Here is a 16,885-nt window from a genome sequence, read left to right as displayed (position 1 = left end):
CATCTCCCCACACCACTTGTTCTCTCTAATCTATTATTTTGTACCTACACCTTTCACATGCTGTGGATCACGTTTTTGGGAACGTAATTGTGAGGACAGAATTTTGTCGTCATAGTGTACTTTCTGTCCTCACAACTACTATCAAATGGTTAAAAATTGTCCTCACTTTACACGTTTTATCATCCCCATTTAGTCCTCTCCTACGACAAGCAAAGGGTACTGAGGACCTATATTCAATCAATTCAATATCAAATTAAAATAGATCTAATGAGTTCGAGCTCGATATTCAAATTATCGGAAATCTTCAAAATGGCGTGCAAGTAGATCAATATGGCTATACATACAATCATGTATTGGATAGGGTAAAACCAGTTGTCAAAATTACATATATATATTTTGGTTTATTTTAGTATTTTACCCAATATTGAACACTTGATGCTACATGTCAGAACTCACAAATGTATGTATCGTGTAATATGTTTACGGTGTGACCGTTGAGACGAGCGAAGACCCATAACATCTTACAACACGACTTGGGACAATTCATTTAACGCTGGAAATATAACGAGGTTGATGTAAACAGTGCATGGTGACGTCATCATTAGCTGCGATTTTTTTTTTCAAATCGAGCAATTATCCACAACAAAACGTTTGAAGCTATGAGAAAGGTTGTCTGGAATTTAAAAACGTTTATGGTACTTTCTAAACAATCTAATTATTTTAATTACGGGATTGTCAACGAAGTATACTGCAGTGACGGCGACATTTTTCCAGAAGCATTATGGGTAATACTCATCTTTTTTCAGCTGATGAAGAGCAAATCACGTGACTCATATGCGTAATCATTGAAGCGACGCGAGCTTCGCTCGCAATAGGTTTCTTCCCAAGTGCCCCGACCCTTCTTTTTATCCCCTCGCGGAACTAGTTGCGACGGGGATATAGCATCGGTGCTGTACGTGTGTGTGGGTGTGTCCATTACAGCTTGTGGGCAAAATTTAAAGAGAATCCTTGCACTAACGATTATCACACTTTGCATACTTCTGTGGCATTGTAAGAGGACGAACTCTATTTATTTTCAAGTAAATTGGTGAAATATATTTCAAAACACCACGTCATTACAACAATTAAACGCTGGAATTTTATTATTTGATTTTCTCTCATTTGGGCTAATCCGCACCCCCCCCCCCCCCCCCCCACACACACACACACCATCACAGTACCAAGCGTGGGGATTTAGACACTGTGCACAATCAAGAACTCTGCCCTTCTTAAAATCTACCTTTCCTATGGGGCCATCCACCTTCCCTCTCAGCTACAGACCTTTTGCTGGACCATGCATGTTTTCACCGGAATTTCTTCAGCAGCTGACCACGTGTCTTAGTTTCGTATTGGCACTCATCTATACGCTAGGAATCATGGTGACATCTACATGTTGTACATCAACATTTTATTTAGCACTCGGCTACATTTGACATGCATCCTAAAATTATTCTATACATTTTTACACATGTAATATCATTTCAAATATGGGGTATTTCCATTGTTTAAAAAAGTTGACTGGGCCTATAGTGCGAAACTTTTCCCTGCTACCTAAAGTGAAAGTAAAATCAGAATAGTAAGAGAATGTTGAGGGAGGGTTAAGTATTGAACAATTATGAATTTCGGGTCATTGACAACGTACACGAATTCAGGTAAGATGATGAGCTAACTTTGTGTTTGTATGTTGCTCTATTATTGAAAGTTAGCGTGGTGTATGAATTAAAAATGTCAATCATCAGCGAACATGTAATTAAGATAATTTAATAAACACATTTTGAACATCGCGGTTTCATTACCATTCATGTCATTTAACAATATGGAATTGATCTGAGGGGCTTTGGGATGTACTTAACTCTTGAAAGCAAAAGTACAGATGACAAGCTTCAGCGATTTTTAGTCACCGCCCGGGATTCAGTCGTTCCGTTTCCATTACGAAAAATGATGTTGCTTTCGTGGGACTCCTTAGAATTGACGCTATATCCTTGTAACTGTAGGGTAGGTAAATTACTGAACTTTAGGCAGTATGTGATGTGTTCTACTAAGAATAAGGGAAACTGCCCAACTACGTATGCATGTTATGCCCCCCCCTCCCCCAACAAGATGTTTTGCACATGTCAGTCGGTATTGGTACAAGATACATCTTCCGCCGAGAGAGAGAGAGAGAGAGAGGTGATGAGATCAGAAAGAGGCAGGAATGGGATAAAGGAAATATATGAATTGAAAGTAGCTTCTGCATGATATATACTTCATATTTACTCTCACCAAAACTATATATATAATCCATCTTGATTTTCTACAAAAGAATTTGGCCTCATTTCCTATTTATGCCTAAATAATGCATATGTTCGTAACATTTCCTGTCGCGAGGGGATACTCCGCTAAGCGGTGCTCTTTTTTCAAGATGTAATCAGAAACACACCTTTTTTTTTACCTAATCGTTTTATGCATTCACAATGAGTGTTGATATTATGATGATAATTTAACATAAGAATGAACCTAGTATTCTGTAATCCTACATTGTGTAGGGTTTTAGCATCAAAATCTATTTAATCAATTGTTATTTCGGGATTTTATGTAAAGCATATATATCCTGTATATAAGAGATATTTTCCATTATTACTGAAAAAGGTAAATGTGTGTCTTGATTTTTAGGTCACCATCACTCAGATGACCTATTGATATATGTTTTCGTCTTTGTCGTTAGTCGTGTGTCGGTCATACACTTTTGAACATGAATATTTCTTTCCATGGGTAGGTGGGTCATTATCAATGCATCTTATTATTAGGCAGGGAAAGGCATTTTCAAAGCCAGTAGATAATCTCAAACGTTTTATTTTCCTAAATTACACGAAAAATGATGCAACAAGTGAATCGCTCAGGTGACCGATTCTATCCGTTTTCGTCGGTTGTAAACTATTGAATATTTTCAGCTTCTTCTATGGAAAGGGTAAACCAATTTTGGTATATACACTGTAACATCAATGGATCAAGGCGAACAACATTTGTGAACGTCAGGGTCTCTGTCTCCCTGGGGTCTGTTGCTAAAACCGTCAAAATTGATGTAATCTTCAAAATTCTATTTACAGAAATCAACGAGGTAAAGTGTTTGCATGATTATAATGAGCATTGATACCTCTACCAAAATCTCTGAAATCCATTACCCCTGGGTGACCATTAAGGTCTATGGGCCTCTTGTTTCAAATCTACATATAATGAGTCTCTCTCTCTCTCTCTCTCTCTCTCTCTCTCTCTCTCTCTCTCTCTCTCTCTCTCTCTCTCTCTCTACCACAAATGTGTAACTTCCAGCTTCCTGGATTAGACGTGAAACTGGTTGAAAATATCATAACCAGGCCGAAAAATCGATTTACAATGTCCACTCGTCGCTTTCCGAGAGACATGTCATGTGGATAACAAATTGGATCTTTCTACCAAACATGACAATCTGGAGAAACGGGAATGGAAGTAATAGCAGAATTTCAATTAACTCTCGACAGAAATGCGGGGGGGGGGGGGGGGGTACTAATCTTTAATAAGTACATGTACATGTATTTTGGGTCTTTACATAGAACGTTTTGTATCATAACAACATGGCAAATATGCCTTTCGGTAAGGCGTCATTGCATGGATCTCGGATGTAACTACATGTAATAGAAAATGAAAAAAATATATAACATTACCCCAGAGTATTTGAACTAATTGATCTAATGAGCGATATTAACGGGAAAACACTCAACGTTTAACAAAATTGCTGTCAGAATCCTACCCACTTTCAGTAAGAAATGACTATTAAAACATCTAAATACGAAGCCATATCAGCGTTTTACATTTTACACGGATATTCTAAAGTTTTCTTAGACAGTTTTCTTAATATACGTTGTTTATTATACACCCCGTGTATAAAAGGCTCGAAAAGTATGCGTCGTAGTGTTATATGCGGCGTAGTGTTATATTTTGCTGTTTTAATATTCAGTGTATAGCAGAAGCAAATGGGATCGACATGCTAAATAAAATATTTATTTCCATTAAATAAAATTGAAATCAATATACCTACATAATATTGATCAGTTCTCAGTGTTTTCATATTTATTACACAGCATACATTTTGCATGTACATACTCGATATTCTGTCGATATTTACATGACATAATTAACAAATTATTGTCACTCGATGTATATTTATGATGTCATCAGTTTATTTTCGTATTGATTGGACATATACTCCGCTATATAAAAAAATGTCATTTAATACACCAAGGGAACTGTCACAGGATCTCCAGATAATCAAACCATAATGGTGCAAGAAATGAATTGGGCTTTGGTTGTAAAATAAATGTTTGAGGTTTTTATTTTCATTAATATTCAAAGAATATATTAGAATGTTACTACAGTCGGTAAAATCAGTACTGTGCTATGCTCATTACAAGAATATACAAGTATCAGCATCAGTTTGGTCAAATACCCTGTTCGTTTCTTCTAGTAAGTTAGTCTCGTCCAACTTTTCTCTTTTTACACTTTTAAAAATATCAAAAAATTTAGACTTTTATGACTATTATTACAAATTACAAACCATGTATGAATATTACGACGACATTAAACAAAACACACACACTTTCTTTCTTAAATCAGAGCAAATGATCCTTTTTCCGACAAATGTAAAACTATGTGTGACCACCTCATCCCAAATTGGTATGTGTTATGCGGTTCTGTGTGCGGAGAAGTCGAATGAAAATGTGAAGAAAAATAGCAACGCTTTAACTCAACAGTGACGTCACAAGTGGCTGAAACATTGCCAAAACGGCGTAAAGCCTACACATCTGTTTACAATAAACACTTCGCCTGCTTCTGAAAACGTAAACACATATTTGAGCTTCTAGAATTTTTTCATTATTGTACGTTTGTTAAAGTATCTTAGAATACATGCGTTACAGTCATTTATTATTGTTGTACATATGATAAAGCATCAAGAATGAATGTCAATATACTGTACCTTTTCAGAATTAATTATGTATACATACATGTACGCAAAAGCATCGACAGGATAAATTCGTTATGTAGACACTAAGAGGGGTAATACTGTTAGTTATGTAGACACTTAGAGGGTTAATACGGAAATTTATTCTGCCTCTGATAAAAATCTTGGAATTTCATTGGCTGAAACCAATACTACATACAAAGATGTCATGTCTCTTACTAACCTAATGTTTTTAATATGCTCCTTCCACGTGATTTACTGACCACATATGTATACTATGACGTCATGAGAATACATACATGTATACCCGGTCACTAGAGTCAGCGCATATTATGACGTCATAGGTATACGAAAACGAATGAATTCATTTTTGAATTTACAGTTTGATGAAAAACTTGTTTTTATCCCGTTTCTGTGCTTTATATATATATATATATATATATATATATATATATATAATATTTTAAATATGCCATATTTGAACTGCCTGATGAACCATGTAGACATGGAGAAAGCGCTAGCAGTAAATTATTGTTTTTTATGGAATGTGTCATTCTGATTTTATATATATATATATATATATATATATATATATATCTATATATATATATATATATATATATATATATATATATATATATTCTGTGTGTTTGTGTAATTTGCAGCGTAACTTTTTCTGCGCACGATCCAAACACTATACCCATATTTTCACACACACGCGCGTGCAATGAGATTACGCTTACACAGAAACCAGACACGGAGCAAGAAAAACATTTCCCCAATCAATTATGAATCATTTCATACTACTAACTTGAGCTATTAGAACGTTTTATTTTTACATCTTTAAACATTTATATGGACAAGCCAGTTCGACTTTGCCTTTAATTCTATCATTTAGCTTGGATTATTGTTTGTAATTTTATCATTTTCCCCCTGAGTTTTGGTAAATTGTATTATGTTGTGAAAAGCACCAGAAGAATTAAAGACTTGTTATTTACAATTCCTCTTTTCCAATCATTCAAAGGCAACCGATAAAAAAGTATTGATTGTTGTATTTCCGTCCATAGAATAGTTTGATGTATGTATTTACACAAGTTGTGATTCTTTGACAATTTCTTCAATAAACTGTACTTTTCCTACAGTCTTTCTCTTTTTTTATACAGTGTTTGGTATAATCCTATATAGATTTTATGAACAGTGCTTGTGAATTAATTTGTAATCGAATTCGAATAGAGGAATGAAAATAGAGATTAACAGAGATAATACATTACCCCATATCTTTGTATTTACTGCTAGTTATGTCTCCTCAGTGCGTCAAAACACTAAAATGTGAGATGGATCCGTTTCATACATTCATGTCACGGGAATGAAAAAGTAGAAAAAGTTCATACCAGACACAAACTCTCACGAGACTTGGCGAAATTATACGTCACAAAAATGATCATAGTCTCTAAAATGTTTTAGTTAAGACATATTTGTGCTAAGAAAACTCTTCCTCACACTTGGCGGTCTGCAGAATTCCAGAAAGAGGTTGGACAATATAATAATGTAAATTGAAGTAAAACACGAGAGTAAAAGAAAATCTATGTATCTTGTTTCACATTTGTTTGGCTGTCGTAAACCCAGTGCTGCGATCGATGCAGTAGTAGGATATTTAACTCCACACTAATTGAATCTGTCACGGTATGTGCCGCTGTGGCAAGGACAGAATATCAAGATTTAATGACCTATCTTAATTACGATACTTTCCATTCAAATATTCACCGTTGATTTGTTTTCCATGAAATCACGTCAACAATTGTGCTTATCCACGAAAAATTCTGTTTTCAATCCAAATTAGTGCGAACTAATTCAATTTAATTCTGTTTAATAAGGTCAGACTTTAAACTGGTTTGATCGAAACGATCGCTGATGTTGCAGTTTGATTTCGTGTATAACATTTAAATGATGCCGAATGACGTAAGAGTAGCGTTCACTGCCTTCAAACTACATGTTTACATCACTGCATTGTTCTGAAACATTACCTTTAACATTAACATGTTCAACGGTTTCAGTTGTTTTAAAGATAACATATACATAATAATTCAAAAGAGAACTCGTGCTAATCAGTATGTATGTTTGTTACACGTACACGAAATAGTTTCTGAAAATCACGTAAAAATTATCACTAATATACTGCTACTGATACAGAAGGATCTATACTTTAAAACAAAGCTGTTGGACCCGTTGGACGATACTTCTAAGGTCAAGGATACCAATGCATGCCTCTGTAAATACATGAAGATCAATGTCAAGTTTACAATATAGCGTATGATTAATCAAATCATAGTTTTTTTCTTTATCTCTCTTATCGATTTTGCGTACGTTATACTCAAAATAATATGGTCAACCCTCTAGGGTGGTGGTTAGTTCAAAACACATTAGAATCACTTCAGGATCACAATGCTCGCTCTGAACCATTGACTGACTGATTTTCACGGCTGACGAAAACGTTAAAATAGCCGTTATATTTTGTAAATCACACAATGAAATCAAAGTATTGAAAGGATGTGACGACGACCGACACAAAATGCCACAAAGATAACAATGCTATATACTACATGTATATACATACTCTGTTTAATTATTATGTCTATAGGGAAGAGTTGATGCTTTGAAGGTGAAACAGAAAAACAACAGGAAGCAGACCAAACTCTTAAGTTTGGTGTTCCACATACTATCAGTTAAACAGCGTTGCAGTCAGGATTAACATTTTGCTCCGCTGTCACGTGCATGAGGATCAAATACATAGCATTTCAAGGACCATTGTCTTCAAAATCATCAACCATATCACCCGAGCAAAAATTCGATATTGATACAATTTATTCAAATCTCCTACGTAAGAATTCGATAGATATATCGACGTTTTATCTACAAACAATGATAATTTTCATTCATATGCCGATGTGATATATCCCTGTGAACTCAAAATAAAAGATACCACAGAGACGTCCACTTCTGCTACATACTTAAATATTTTATTAAAAATAAAAATTAACGGCAAACTAACATCTCAACTTTATAATAAACGGGATGTTTTCAGCTTCTCCATCGTCAACTTTCCATATTTATGTAGTAATATTCCATTAATACCTACATATGGTGTTTATATCTCTCAACTTATTTGATACGCAATACCTTGGTGTGCGTATAATTAGTTTTTAAATCGAGGCAGGCTACTGACAAACAAGTTGATGTTACTGGGGTTTCAACAGTGAGTCTCGTTTAAAGTTAGCAATTCGCAAATTCTGTGGTCGTTATAACAATCTAGTTTGCTGTCTGACTTGTTACATACCGATTGTTGAGCCGTTCATGTCACAGTGATTTTGACTACGGATAGCTCCGTCTACCTGATTAAGATATAGGGCTCACGGTGGGTGTGACCGGTCGACAGGGGATGTTTACTCCTCCTAGGCACCTGATCCCACCTCTTGTCTATATGCAGGGGTCCGTGTTTGCCCAACTCTCTATTTTGTATTGCTTAGAGGAGTTATGAGATTGATCACTGTTCGTTATCTTCACCTTTCATATATGTGTTAATTGATCTAAAGATACATGTGTAGAAATGATTAGGCAAATAATGAAAGTTTAACATTTCTGTACAACGAATCGCTTTCATGGAGCAAATCTGAGTATCTCCTGGAGTTCACGCTCCTAGTGATTTTTTATTAACCTCTTTATGACTAATACAAACAAGTGAGTTGGCTGCAGATTTTCTACCTCTGCGTCCTTCATAAAAAAATATTAGATCTCTGTTGAATGTTAGCAGTAACACATTTCTCTATATAACTCTTTTCTCTTATTCAGTAACACAATTCTCTATATAACTCTTTTCTCTTATTATCGGCTTGGATTGTCATTTGGTGTGATTATTTTTAGTACAAACAAGTTTTCTTTTCACACTATTCGCTCTTCGTTTTGAATGGCATTATTCTAAAAACCTGAATGTCAGCAAAAAAGAAAAGTATGGATTACGTCATCGCAATATTCATTTTCAATTTATGATACATGTGATTGAAACAGGTTGCCTAACTTGCCTTTGCAACTAGATTTGACTGTATTCATCAGAACTCTTTGGAGGTAGTTTTGAAATTCCCGGTGATTTGTTTACATGCATGATGATTTAGAAAATTAGAATTAAAATTAGAAAAGCTACAAGTAGTCCAAATACTGATGAAAATATTTCAAGAATTGAATGTATCATCTCTGTAAAGTATTGCACCCTTTGAAATCAAAGAATTATCACCTCTTAAATTGTTCTTCTCTTAATTGCAAATCATACATATCAAAATAAGTCAACTCTTGAATTATCTATACAGATAAAATAAAAACAATATAAATCAGTTATTTCTTTTGTTAGCAAGTATTGGCCGTGGCAAAAGAAATACAAATATTAAAGGATACCATGATAACTGGCCAAACTAATAATCATAAATATATGTTACTGTAAATAATAGCCAAGCTTATCTTTTAAAAAATTGAGAATCAAAACCCCATCACAGAAAACAAGAAAACTAGCGAAACAAAAGATACTGATTCACAAAGAGGAAATCAAACAGGAGGCAGCCTTTCAACCAATACCTCAAAAGACTGCATCACAGAAGAGGAAGCTATTAACGGGAATTTGAAAGTATATAAGTTCCCTGCAAAATACAAAACTAAATTCGACCCTCTCCAATTTCTGCGATCAAAATACGACAATATCCTACAAACACTCAAAATTGCTTTACAAAAACGACGAAACTTCAAATGGTATTTGACCATGCAAGTTCGTTTTACTAAAGAAAAGAAAAATCACACTGAAGCTGTGGAACCACATTTTCATGGGCGATGTCATATAGCACTTAAGGCAGACGACCTGGAACAAAGCTTACAACAAAGCAACAAGATTATGACTTCCTTTCTAGAATATCAAAGAGAAGGCAGCAACTGTAGAAGGATCTTGAAGCGGAAAAAGACAAGTTTGATTTCAGTGACTACCCAAATGACCACTTTCTATATGATACTACAAATAAAAAAGGTTTGGGTAAAATGAAAGATGAAACCATGTCAGTGCCAATGACCGAGTTCATAGGACTGAAACCTAAAATGTACAATCTCACGTTTGGACCAAGTGAAAAGCGCACTGCTAATAAAGGTGTCAGCAAGTCGATAATTCGATCGAAACTGCGTCATTTATCATACAAAGAATGTTTATTTCAGAAGGAATCTCAAATGGAAACCATGGTGACATAATAGATTGGATAAACATCAGATACACACCATAGCATTAAACAAAACAACTCTTCCTCCCTATGATGATAAAAGGTACATTTTGAGAGATTGGATGCATACATTGGCCCATGGACATTGGAGAATTTCCCATGATGCAATAGCGACATGTATATAAGGACTGAAGAAAGGAAATCAAGTCATTTTATTGTTTACGGTTGAGGAAGAATCATCGATCGTCATGAATCAGTGTAAATTTTGCCCGAAAACTTATGTTTGGCCGCATGATTTACAGCGCCACTTAAAACAAAAACATAAAGTGGTTCAGAAGCAGGAAAATTTGTCATGTTTTAAGCAGCAGCAGCAAGGGTTATACAAGATTTTACCGAATTATAAAAAAGCACATCTTCAGCAGCAGCAAGCTGTAAAGGGAACTTCAGAATTTCAACAGCAAGGGGCATATCGTCAACAGCAACAGAAGCAAGCAGTATACGAAACTTCACAAAATCAGCAGAATGGGACATATCTTCTACAGCAGCAGCAGCATGGGTTATATGATGTTTCACATAATCAACAGCAGCAGGTCTTTCAATTCAAACATCCATTTACTGCAAACCTTTCAGATTTAAAACTGGTGATAAGGTCCGACTAACTCATCTCAGAAATCCATTTTCCCGTGAATATGATGAAAGGTGGACGGATGAGATATTCACCATTTCTCAACAGATTTTACGTGGTGGGTTACCTGTCTACAGAGTACAGGATTTTAATGAAGAAGAAATCAAAGGTACTTTCTATCAATCTGAACTTCAAAAAGTAGATGTGAAAGAAGATGATCTCTGGAAGGTTGAGAAAATCTTAAAGACTAGTGGAAAAGGAAGACACAAACAATATTTTGTTAAATGGCTTCATTATCCAAAGAAATTTAATTCTTGGATAAATGCATCTGATATATCTAACTTGTGAATAGAAAAGTGTACTACCCTGAAAAGGTCAAACTTTAGATTCCATCACATCCAAAAGGAACGTACATATACACAGATCGTTCGAGTATGCTATGGTGGATGGTAGATGACTCTTTGTTTGTATAAATGTTATCATTGTAAATTATAGAATAGGGTGTAGTTCATTGTAAAATGGACGTGGGATGACTCCCCGACCCATAGTTCATTTCTGTAACGGGGATAATAAAATAGTCATTGTATTCATTTGTACTTTTGTTGTATTTTATATTCTTTAACAATGTAAATAACACGTGTTAAGATGTACTGATTAGTGAGCCTTGAAAATATCTACTTCCCATAATTAATTGATTAATCAATTAAGATAATTAATAATTACTTGAGCTTGAGAAGGTACCTGAAACATATCCTCATAAAATCTATGGCTCTATGAAAAACTACTGTGAAAGTTGTAATTATCGTGATTAGCAAAATGTAAACATTTATCATTAATTAACATAATTAGTTAAATACAAATATAATTAATTATGCAAATCATAAATATATTTAATTATGCAAATCACATCATAGGTAGCCTCACACCTTGGGAGGCTACCTGGAGGCTACCCTATATAAACTCTATGGGAGGCTACTGCGCCAGAACCCAGGTTCTTCCTCTATACTCAATTGCTCCTTGTAAGTTATTCAACAAGTCATTTCCACACTGAGATAAGTGAACCCCATCCTTGTCAAATAAATTCTTGTGCTTGCCCTCGAATTGTTTAATGTATGTCCCACCCTGTGATGTAATAAATCGAATAGTCTCCCTGTTCACGCTAGTTCGGGCATTTTCCATGGCTTTTACGTTACTAGAATAACGCCATACGCACCTGGGAAGAAGACATGACCAAACTGATTTTGAATTGCGGAAAAGTTTCGATACCTTTGAAAGTGCTACTTGCAGTTGCTGTAACAGGGCCATCAACTGGACAAGACACAAATTGTTTGCCCCACAGTGAATAATAATGAAATTGGGGTCCTCTTCTAATTGTTACAGCATTTGAAGTTTAGGAACCAGCTGACCCAATACCACCCCCACCCCCCCCCACCCCCCCCATAGCCCTGCCACCATATATGTGTATTCGGAACATTAAGGTTATGACCCCCTGCTCTTGATCTTGATGCTAAAAAAGCTCTCTTGATAATGTGTGACCGGTCGATAGGGGATGCTTACTCCTCCTAGGCACCTGATCCCACCTCTGGTGTGTCCAGGGGTCCATGTTTGCCCAAATATCTATTTTGTATTGCTTGTAGGAGTTGTGAGATTGATCACTGTTCGTTATCTTCACCTTTCATGATCCAACGATCCAAACTTTATAATAGCCTAAATATATATATATTAAAAAAAAAAAAAAAATTGGTCAAAGGCTTGAATCCCCATTCTGTATGCTTGTGCGATATTAACTAACATAGATGCGTTGAATAATCGCTCTACCTCATCTGAGAGAGTAAGATCAGGAATGGCTCTGGAATAGCCTGCGGCTCCGTCAAGTCTTCCTTCATAGGCCTAGTTATTCTTATGTGTAAAAATGGGTTGTCTATCCCTATCATGATATTGTAAAAACGCCTGTTAAAGGCTCTACTGCCTGGTATTGCTTTGCTGAAAAAATTTAACTCGCCGACTAAAGATTGGAGTTCTGATAACTTTATTTTTTCCTTGCCCACCCAGAATTGTAGAAGTTGGGTAAGGTAAGTTCAGTAACTTTATAATGGGGGATTCTAATTTGCATCTGAATTGTGTCAATTAGCAGCCCAATGAATACTAGGCAAGTAGTAGGTGCTGATGTTTTGTCCTGGTTAAGAGGAACCCCAATACCAACACATACTTCCTGGAAGGTTTGCATAAGTGTTTTACATTGATCTGTGTTTGCACTACCAATGAGAATGAAATCACCCAAATAATGATGAATAGTTTTCACATCCGTTTTATTCCTAACCACCCATTTCAAAAACGTTGAGAATGTTTCAGATATTTTACAAGAAATAGCACATCCAAAAGGGAAACATTTGTCATAATGGTAATTTCCATTAACGCACAATCCCATTAACTCGAAATCACCTGGAAAGACTCTAAGTAACCGAAATGCATTTTTAATATCACATTTTGCTATGACCGCCCCCTTTTCCAGTTTGCTATGACTGCCCTCTTTCCCAGTTTGCTTATGGTCTGTATAACTGTGTCGAAGGATGTGTATTTGACAGCAGTGTACGTTGGATCAATGTTATGATTTATACTGATTGACGGTGGGTATGAAAGGTGCATTATCATCCCCCAACCGCCATCAGCCTTTGGAACGACACCTACCGGGGATGTGTGCAGATTATGCATTGGTGGTTTACGAAAGGGACCTGCTACCCATCCCTCCTTAACTTCATTATCTATTTTTCCTGTAAAACCTCTGCATGTTGCACCACCGATACTAAGTTCTTACTAAACACAGGAAGTCGAGGGCCCGAATATTGTAACATAAACTCATTAACCAGACCCTCCCTCAAATAAATTGCTGCAGACTTATCTGGGTATCTATCCAAGTGTTTGAGGATTGAACTAATTCTTATTGGAGAAATGCCCAGGTCCCAAAGGTCTTGACTGTTGCCCAGGTTGCCTTTTGGCATAGAAATGGTACGGGGTTTGGAACAGGGGTTGCTGCCCTGCTGTTCCATTTGCACGAAAGGCCCGATTAACATTGGGGGATGTCTGAGCTTGTGCTGTTTGAGTATTTAAACAAAGCAATGCTGGGTGCATATCGTTGCACTTAATACAGCGATGTGTATATGTGCACTGTACCCTGTTGCATTTTCCTTTGTAATTGTATTCAAAGCATTTGTAGTATGGTGATGGCTTTTGATTGGGGTTAGTTGCAGATGGTGACACGTATACAAGCCACAGCTCATTGTCAATTACACCCCAATTACTTGATGGGCTTAGTGCCATACGTAACCTGAACTGTTCATCGTACGTGACCCAACCCTGCGATTTTTCTGCACTTAGTCTAACGTCGTGCAAGTACTTGAGCAGTTGCTGTGTTTTGTCAGGGTGTGCCGCTAGATAGATGCTAGCAAAAATTTAAAAAGCATCAGTCCATTTGTCAATTGATGTTATTTTGTTACTCTGCCTTGGTTGGGCAATAATTTGACCTTGCGCGTCCATTGACAAAGTTGAGAATTGTAATTTACTGGGGTCACGCACCAGGATATTAGCCAAATTAATATATTCCCCGTTAACAATTTTTAGTTTAGATGAATTATCAACATGATACCCTAGCGATAACTGGGTAGGGTTAGCCATACAAGGTATGCTAGGATTAGACACAAACCTAACTGGCTGCATACCAGTACATGTACCATTCTCACTGAAACCTGTACCTGTAGTGCTGCTAGCCGCCAAGCCCGAGGTCGGAGGTGTCTGTACTGCTATCGATACATTGGAATGTGTGACTATTTCAGGGGCTGAGGTTAATACTAAAGGCGGGTGGAGTTCAAATGATGGTACCGGTACACACGAAGTTGGTCCATGTGGAGCCGCTGTCATGGGCTGGAGCTCGAGCTCGGGTTGAGCCGGAGGCTCATTTCTTGCTTTGTTTTGCACTGTTTCGAGTGGTAATAATGGATCTCCTTGATTTAGCTTTGGGCATTTTGCTCATGGAAAACACAATAATAATGATATAATATACAAAAGACTTTCCTAACAAAAATACCCTATATACACGTGGTAAGATTAAATCCAGAAAAAATCAATGCTGAAAATTGCCATCGATAAGCGTATCAGCTTTTAAACACAAGTAAATAATGTTTTGAGTCACAAAAAATCCTTTGGTCTCCTTCAAAAATTTTTTTTTTTAGCAATATTGTTCTCTCAGCAAATTTACCCACCTAACTTAATTCTCGATTCTTTTAGAAAGGAAGTTAAAATTACATAATCTTAAAGAAATCCACATGGACTTCCATGATCCGAAAAGGCTGAATTGATGCGTTTCCGAATGGACTTAATTTATCCGGAATGGAGAAAATGATAGTCACTGCGATAAATCCGCATATCCGAGACCAGACTCGTATATGCGTTACTAGTTTTGAATTGTACAATTCTTCATTGCGAAGTAAGAATGTACGGACAGTATTAGGTATATCACCCTTTTTACTGTCAAATACCATCATATTCTTGTTATTTTATATAGAAAAATAAATATTCCAGCTTGCAGAAATATTCCTAGATCGAAATACCTATGGGTTTCATTCAAACCATACACTTCTTGTGATATGTGTGGTAGGTTAAGTGCCCTTTTTTATTTTTCAAGAAAGAAAAGATACCTAGTGAAATTACCATCTTCGCTAGCTGGGGGTCCGATTCGCTTACGAGAATCGGACACTTGGCTAGCAAAGATGTGAAATTAAATGCTATCTATTATTATTAATGGTACAAAAAGCTAATATATAGGCATGGAATATTGAAACGGGATGAATTCAGCTTCTCCATAGTCAACTTCTCATATTCATGTAGCAATATTTCATTAATCTGCTCTTATATTTCTTTTGAAATAGAATTGGTTTAATCCTCGACAATAAGTACATCTAGTTCGATCTGGATTTTAGTACCACCCGTCCGCATAATCATTACCAAACATCTTCAAGGTGAAAAGGGCATTGACTGTTCCGTTTAAAGTAACGAGTGGGTCAACGATATGATATTTTTGTATTTAAATCTAGTTTATATTTTTAAAAATACCTAAAAGTCTTTCTTTGTTATTTTATTGGGTAATTAATGTAGCAATCATAGCACAAAAAATGCGGGTTGTGAATTTTTTCTGCAGTGCTTACTACCTTCATCACCCGATGAAACAACAAAAATAAAGCATTGTATTGTTCAAATGGTATCATTACAACTTGTAAAGATATCAAAAGCATTGAAAATATACATATTTCAGCGTTGTGTGCAAGAACACAGAAAAGTATATATCATGCAGAAGCTATGATCCGAACTACCAAAATTCCAAATTGTGCATGATTTAGGAACCTTGCAATTTTTTTTAATACTTCACTGCAACTAACTTTTTTATACGAGTTATTTAACTGATTAGCATATCTTCGTGACAGAAGCGCGAGGACAACAATTTCCCCAGAATCCTAAAGTTCAGTAATAAACGTATTAGTTATTGGTATAGTACTTTCACGTAATGTAATTGATTGAAAATCCGCACAAGAATTTTTCACTCATATGGAGACGTCACCATTGGCGGTGAAGGGCTGCAAAATATAGGCCTATTCTCAGCGATTACGGTCTTTGAACAGGGAGGGATCTTTATTGTGCCACACCTATTGGTTAAAGCGCTTCATGAAATATATGTATATTTGCGTGAAGTGTCGAAGTTTATGTCGTCATGCATGTTGAAAAAATAAAATTTATTTCAAAAATAAAGTCAAATTGTAGACTATCTAACTTTTATACGACTCCCTATTTATAATAGTGCAGAATCCGAACCAGAGCTTGAAGTTGCTACATGTATACGCTAGAATAGTCTAATATAAGCTGTAATCTGCGGCAATGTTTCGATGTAGATTTTATGGAATTTATTATTCTATGATAATTAGAAAAATGTTGCATGCATGATGATTACAATATTTTACT

At 35.9% G+C, this 16,885-nt stretch overlaps 1 protein-coding gene and 1 pseudogene across 1 annotated transcript in view; one reads left to right on the top strand and one right to left on the bottom strand.

Annotated features, from left to right (window-relative positions):
* LOC125658925 (G-protein coupled receptor dmsr-1-like) overlaps nucleotides 1-6,397 on the bottom strand; it is a 188,095-nt gene extending 181,698 nt beyond the window's left edge. The window contains exon 1 of the mRNA XM_056149686.1: nucleotides 6,283-6,397. The gene's annotated coding sequence lies outside the window, so the exon portion shown is untranslated. The remainder of the gene's footprint in view (nucleotides 1-6,282) is intronic.
* Nucleotides 1-16,885, top strand: part of LOC125660042 (uncharacterized) — a 58,992-nt pseudogene that overhangs the window by 25,945 nt on the left and 16,162 nt on the right.

This window comes from Ostrea edulis, chromosome 9 (genome assembly GCF_947568905.1).
Source record: "Ostrea edulis chromosome 9, xbOstEdul1.1, whole genome shotgun sequence".
Classification (NCBI taxonomy): domain Eukaryota; kingdom Metazoa; phylum Mollusca; class Bivalvia; order Ostreida; family Ostreidae; genus Ostrea; species Ostrea edulis.
The sequence above is the reverse complement of the archived record's forward strand: the minus strand, read 5'-3'. Positions and strand labels throughout refer to the sequence as shown.